Here is a 7,209-nt window from a genome sequence, read left to right as displayed (position 1 = left end):
GGGGCTGCTTCCTCCCAGGGCCTGGAGGGGTACCCGTACAGAACAGGCATTCAAGACGTACTTGGGGAGAACGTGTGACAGCTCACACAATTCCCAGCCACAGGAGTCAGTACCAGGTGCTGAGTGGACACACCCATGAATGAAAGCTAGGTTGTTCCTAAGTTAAGCTCTTGACTTCTTTGCGGGTTTGGCATGTGTCCGGGTCTGAGTTTTCCTGTGTGAATCTGCAGGTTAGTGAGGCTGGGACAAGCTGGGCGACGGTAGAGACCAGCTCCTGTTCATGCTGACCGCAGGGAGAGCACTCAGAGGGGCTCAGCGCTCAAGAAACAGCTGGTTCGCAGAAAGTGCGGCGGCGATGGGACAGGTCGTGTTCTTCACACAAGAGTGAGAAAGAGATGCTCTTGCTCCAGTCTGGTAAGCCAAGATTTGGGTGAGGGAGAAATGGGGTTGGTTCTTGTCACCAGGAAGGTCCCCAGGCTGGTGGTTCCATGACCTGTAACTAAACCTCAGCGTTATTTAAGGATTTAGGGCCGGGCGCGGTGGCTCACGCCTGTAATCCTAGCACTCTGGGAGGCCGAGGCGGGTGGATCGCTCAAGGTCAGGAGTTCGAGACCAGCCTGAGCGAGACCCCGTCTCTACTAAAAAAAAATAGAAAGACATTATATGGACAGCTAAAAATCTATATAGAAAAAATTAGCCGGGCATAGTGGCGCATGCCTGTAGTCCCAGCTACTTGGGAGGCTGAGGCAGGAGGATCGCTTAAGCCGAGGAGTCTGAGGTTGCTGTGAGCTAAGCAGACGCCACGGCACTCACTCTAGCCTCGGCAACAAAGTGAGACTCTGTCTCAACAAAAAAAAAAAAAAAACAAAAAAAAAAAAAAAAAAAAGGATTTAGAAGCGCTTGGTCCGGTGGTTACAAACCCCGACAGCGGGGCAGCCCTGCCCTCTGGTGGCCACCCGGTGTGGTGCGGTGCGGTGCTGCCGCCAGAAAGCTTTGCCAAAACTTAGGGGAAAATTTTCATTGTACAAGTTCCCTAACTCCCTTACAGACGTCTTGGGAGACATAAAATACAGGAATAAAAAGTAATCCCATCACCTTAATACCATTGATGCTACTGGAGCCTCCAATCGTATGCCTGTTTCATACCTAGTTCATTCATTCAATGAGGTGGTTGCGGAGCGCCTACCGTGTCTCAGATACCAGCTGTGAACAAAACAAATAAAAATCACCTTGTTTGTGCACTGTTTGCACAGCTTACATGCTGGCTGTACCCACTCTGTACTGTTTGGTCCTGCTGTCTTCTCTCCATATCTTAACCTACGTTGCTGTCTACTTTTCAGAAAAATCATTGGCCGCACGACAGCCCACTGTGTGAATGTCCTCAGCCTCCTTGTATGGTGGCTTCCTCTTCAAACCAGAGTGCAGCAGGATGAGGAGCTTTCAAAGACGAGGGAAGCTGACTGAGTGGCCCCAACCTGCCACCAGGTGGGCTGTCACTGTCCCTCTGTGCCCAGTCCCAGATGCCAGGAGGCTCCCTAAGGAAGACAGGTGTCTAACTTCTGTTCCAAACACAGTGAATTGACTCAACACCACCACCTGCCAGGCGATTTTAGGGGTTGGGGATACGGCAGTGAAAAAGTTAGGCAGAGCCCTGTGCCTCCAGGAGTACAGGCTATTTGGGAGGTGGTGTGAAACACAACCACAGGAATAATCCTCATTACACTGCCATACATTAAAGCATGAGACAGGAGCCCCAGCTAAATCCACGTCCCTGAGGAAGTCTCCTTTCACTGAGAGCTCAGGGATGGGTAGGAGTCCGCTGGCCTGGCCAGGAGAGGACCTGGAGCCCGGAGGACAGGGGAGGAGGGCCGTGGCCAGCTAGGAAGCGTGGGATTGATCCTCAGCACAACAGGAAGCCACTGCAGGGTTTCCAGCCAGCGTCTCCACTGGCCTTTTGGAAAGATCTCCTGTAACAAACATAACCACTTAGAAAATACACTGGAAGAAAAGATCCATTCATAAAGCAGCACAAAGAACAAACTGTTTAGAAATGGATTCATCAAGAAATATGTAATACGTCACGAAAGAAAAGTTGTTAACTTTACCAAGGGACATAAAAGAAGACCAGAATGAATGGAAAGACATGTTTTGTCTTAATCAGTATTGTAAAAATGTTGTTTCCTAGCAGTATGGAGATACCCTGATGAAAAGTAGACCTACATTTGATCCAGCTATCCCACTATTGGGCATTTACCCAAAGGAAAAAAAGTCGTCTTATAAAAAAGACACTTGCACTAGAATGTTTATTGCAGCACAATTCACAATTGCAAAGATGTGGAATCAACCCAAGTGCCCATCAATACATGAGTGGATTAATAAAATGTGGTATATGTACACCATGGAGTTCTACTCAGCCATAAAGAAATGGGGAACTAATACCTTTTGTAACAACCTGAGTGGAACTGGAGACCATTCTTCTAAGTATAGCAAGAATAGAAAAACAAACACCACATGTACTCACTATTAAACTGGAACTAATCGATCAACACATGTGCACATATGGAAGTAAAACCCAATGGAAATCAAGCAGGTGAGGGGGGAGAAGGAGTTGGGTAAATTCACACCTAATGGGTTCAGTGCTATCCGGGTGATGGGCACACTTATAACACTGACTCCAACTGTACAAAAGCAATACATGTAACCAAAACGTTTGTAACCCCATAATATTCTGAAATTTAAAAAAAAATGTTGTTTCCTTACATTTCCGTATATATTTTCCAGATACATATGGCCTTCTGAATCTTAGAGCCCTGTTTTTCCCTTTCCCGACTCCCAGGACATTCCCTCCATATAACAATGTGACTAAATTATCTTTATAATTATATGTTTCATGCTGCCTTCCCACTAGACCGATAAAATAACAGTAAAACTCATCCGGAAAACATGTAAGTGAAAGTAGCCAGTAAATCTCTGAAATGTAATCTTACTACTCAGTAGAAATATAAAGCTGGAGCAAATAAAGCAATTTGGCACACATACGAGAGGAGGCAATGAGCGAGGCGCCATGGCTCATGCCTGTGATCCTAGCACTCTGGGAGGCCGAGGTGGGAGGATCACTTGAGGTCAGGAATTCGAGAGAGACCAGTCTGAGCAAGAGTGAGGCCCCATTTCTACTAATAATAGAAAAAATTAGCCAGGCATCGTGTGCATGCCTATAGTCCCAGCTACTTGGGAGGCTGAGGCAGAAGGATTGCTTCAGCCCAGGAGTTTGAGGTTGCTGTGAGCTGGGTTGATGCCATGGCACTCTAACCCGTGCAACAGAGTGAGACTGTCTCAAAAGAAAAAAAAAAAAAAAAGAGTAGGAATGAGATCAATGGAACACAACTGAGAGACCCAAATATCTGTGGAAATTTAGAATATGATAAAGGTGGCACTAAATCAGTTGGGAAAACAGATTATTCAGTACATAGTATTGGGGAAATAGCTAGCCACTTGGAAAACAATTAAATGTGGATCCATACCTTTCTCCTTTACAATAAAATAAATTGCAGGTGGATCAAAAATGTAAATGTAAAAATGGAACCACAAAGCACGAGAAGAAAGCATGAATATTTTAGTAATTTGACTCTAAAAAATGGAAAACTCCTTTGTGGCAAAAATAAAGACAATAGATAAATTGGGGAAAATATTTGCAACAGTATGAGAGACAAGGTGCCAATTTCCTTAACTACAAGGAATGCTTAGAAATCAATAAACCACAGATAAAGAACCAGCAGAAGAGGCAGGACAACACATAGCAGAAAAAGAGATTCACACAGATAACCGGTATATTAAAAGCTCAGCTTAACTCATAATTTTTAAAATACAAATTAAACAAGACACCATTTTTCGACGATCAGATTGACAAAGATATGGGCAAGTGCTGGTAAGGGCGAGGAGAACTAGCAGATTGTTTGTGGAAGTGGAAATGGTAGAGCCATTATGGGAGGCAATTTGGCAACAGCCATCAACATTCTCACTGCACATCCGCCTTAAGCCGGCAATTCCACTTCTAAGGATTGATTTCACTGCAGCGTTATTTGTGAGAGCAAAACACTGAGAACAAGGGTGGCAACCCTTGGAGATGGTGATGTGAACACAGCTGCAGCGTGCACTTTCAAATGAAAAATGCAAGGTGCAGAGGTCTGGATTTTTTGTTTTTTAAGGTTACATACATACCTATATATTAATAATTATGCATATATGCAATTACATATGCACACACATATAAGCACATATATGCTTTGAAAAAATTTGGAAGGGATACAGAAGAGACTGATTGTCTCTGAGGAGGCCTGGAGGTTGAGGATGAGGGAGCAGGGACTGTCTTTGACTTTCACCTAATATCCTCCTTGACTATTTGAATTTTTACCTTGAGAACCTATGACCTTTTTAATAGTACCAAAGCTGCCGCTGATGCTGCTGTCAAGATCACTCAGGCTGCAGTGGCCACAACTGACCACAGGGGCATAAGTGAGTTGTGGAGAGACATGTGGCCATCCAGGTACGACATCACGCGCCGGGATGGTGGCACTGCTGGCTAAAAAGAAACGAATGAATTCTAGATTTACCTAAAAGGCAAAACTGACAGGAAGGATGGTGAAAACGGAGCCATTCTCTGTTCCCACGGCCACTCTTCCATCCCACCTTTCTGCTCCATGACAATAATCATCCTCTAAGACCTCAGACGCAGAGTCGACTCCCCTAGGGAAAGGCAGGGAAAGGCGCAGAGCATGGGGGGATGCCAGAGGGGACAGCGGGCTTGAGCCGGCTCTACCCACCAGCCCCCACTACCCACCCTGCCGGGCCTTGACACGGGTAGGATCCTGCTTGGCACTTGCTGAACCAGTATTTGAATGGGTATTTTGCAACTGATCGTTAACACCTTAACCCAGGAGTTTGAGGTTCTGTGAGCTAGGCTGACACCACGGCACTCTAGCCCGGGCAACAGAGTGAGACTCTGTCTCAAAAATAAATAAATAAATAAAAAATAAATTTAAAATTAATATAATAAAATTTTAAATTAAGAATTAATGAAATAAATTAAATTAAGTAAAATAAAATTTAAAAGATAAAAAATTAAAATATTTTTAAAACGCCACCAGCGGGTAAAGACAATGTGCGCCCCTTACCCGCCCCGCAGCGCAGCATGACCACGGGGCCAGTGTCTCCCGGGTCCTGTGGCTGTGCTCGCTCTGGGACCGGGACGCAGGGAGCGGGATGCAGAGCAGCGGACAGCCCTGGAGGCGCCCGGGCCCGGGGCTTGCCTGGCTGCGATGGCCAGCGAGAAATCAGGGTCTGTCCGTCCCCCAGGACCCTCCCCACTGGGCGCCTAAAGGACGCAGCGGTTTCTCGATCGCTTTTTTAACCGAATCCGGTGTGTTCAGAGATGGCTTTCTGTGGCTCTGGAAGGAGCGCCTGAAGAGGGAGCAAAGTCTGCTCTGTTTTCAGTGGAGCCGCGCGCCCCTCACCACCCCTCCCGTCCTCCGCTGCTCTTTCTTGCTGCGGAGATGGTCGCTGGCGCCACCGGTGTCCCATGGGGTCCCAGGACGCCCGCCAGGGCCCCGTGGGAGAGGGACGCCTGTGACAGCTCCTCTAGCTGTGCTCTGCTGCTCCTGTCATTCTGCCACTCAAATCCCAGGCGTGACACTGTGTAGGCAGAAACAGGTGGGGCTCCTTGTTTTTTCCCCACAATCTGAATACCGAAAGGCGCAGCAGAGAACTTTTGCTCACTTCAGGAAAAGCCAATCTGTGCCTTAAAAGGGCAATAATAAAGATATCATAATACTAAATTAATAATACATAATACAGTCATAAAGGTCCAAAACCTTATGCTCAGGAACCCACTGCCTGGGAATGTGTCCTTATGAAATGGTTCAAAAGAATAAAAGTGCCCTGTGCATAATCGGTTTCATTATGGCTTTATTGGCAGGAGCTGAAAGTTGGAAACAACCTAACAAGCCAGGAAACGGGAGCAATGTTGAGTAAAGGGCTCTACACCCACAGAATGGAATGCTGAGCAGTCACTAAGTGATTATTGCAAGGTCTGCAGAAACGCGGGGGTGGGGGTATGTTTATAATGTAATCTTGATGAAAAACGGTTTAACATGAAATGGTATTGATACAACCTCCAGAATTGCCTTTTCTTTTAATTGAAAATTTTATGTAGATAATTGTAGATTCACGTGCAGTTACAAGAAATAATACAGAGAGACCCCACCTCTGCCCAGTCCCCCCGCGGTAATGTCTTGCAGAACTATGGCACCACATCACCAGCACACTGACAGTGGTGTAATGTGCCCATAGCATTCAGATTTCTCCAATTTTACTGATATGTGTGTTAGTTCTATACAATTTTATCGCAATCGTAAATTATGATTTATCGGAGTTCTTTTTCAAAGAACACGTGCATGTAGAGAAATGTGTTAAGATGGTGGCATTTGAGAGATTTTCTTCTAAATGTTTGCCTTTAATGTTGCCATGTTATCAATTAAAAGTGGGGGAAGGTTGAGCGAGAAGACGCAGGCAGGAGAGAGACGGGAACTGTGGCCGTGATGGCGGGAGGCAGGGGTGTCTTCCCAGCGGGGCTGGGCCCTGCTGGGCCTTCTTGGGCAAATCAAGGAGCATCCCTTGAGCTGCAGTTTGTCAACAGTCAAATGGGGATTATTCTCCCTGCCCTGTCTATCTCACAGGATCACCATGAGGTCACTTTTTCCAAACTCAGGCCAGGTCATCATCCAGGCCTGGAGCACAGTCAGTTGACCACCCTGCGGAAGAGGAACCCTCGTGCGGTCTCTCACAGCCTCCCAACCACTCACAGCCCAGCTGCTACCAAAAAGGGGCATCGCTCCACCAGGCAGGAGACGTGACAAGGAGCTAAGAGGCCTGGTCTCTAGAATTGGACTGTCAGGCTCAAAAACAAGTCCCCTGGGACAGCCGGAGGCAAACACCAGAGAGGAAAGGAGCAAATGACACGGTGTCCGCTGGGCCCCCTTGGCACCTGCAGAAAGAGAGTCTGCCGGACTTGGTTTCTCTCCAGTGGGACCTGCTGGGGCTCCTTCCCAGGCCTCCCCTCCCGGGTGCACCTGGGCTGCGTGTGCAGAGGGGTGTCAGTTCCCACACTCTCCTCTCCAGCAGCTAGAAAGCCCGAGGGCACGTTTCTGAGGGCCT

Source organism: Eulemur rufifrons, chromosome 19 (assembly GCF_041146395.1).
Source record: "Eulemur rufifrons isolate Redbay chromosome 19, OSU_ERuf_1, whole genome shotgun sequence".
Classification (NCBI taxonomy): domain Eukaryota; kingdom Metazoa; phylum Chordata; class Mammalia; order Primates; family Lemuridae; genus Eulemur; species Eulemur rufifrons.
Note: the sequence above shows the minus strand (reverse complement) of the source record.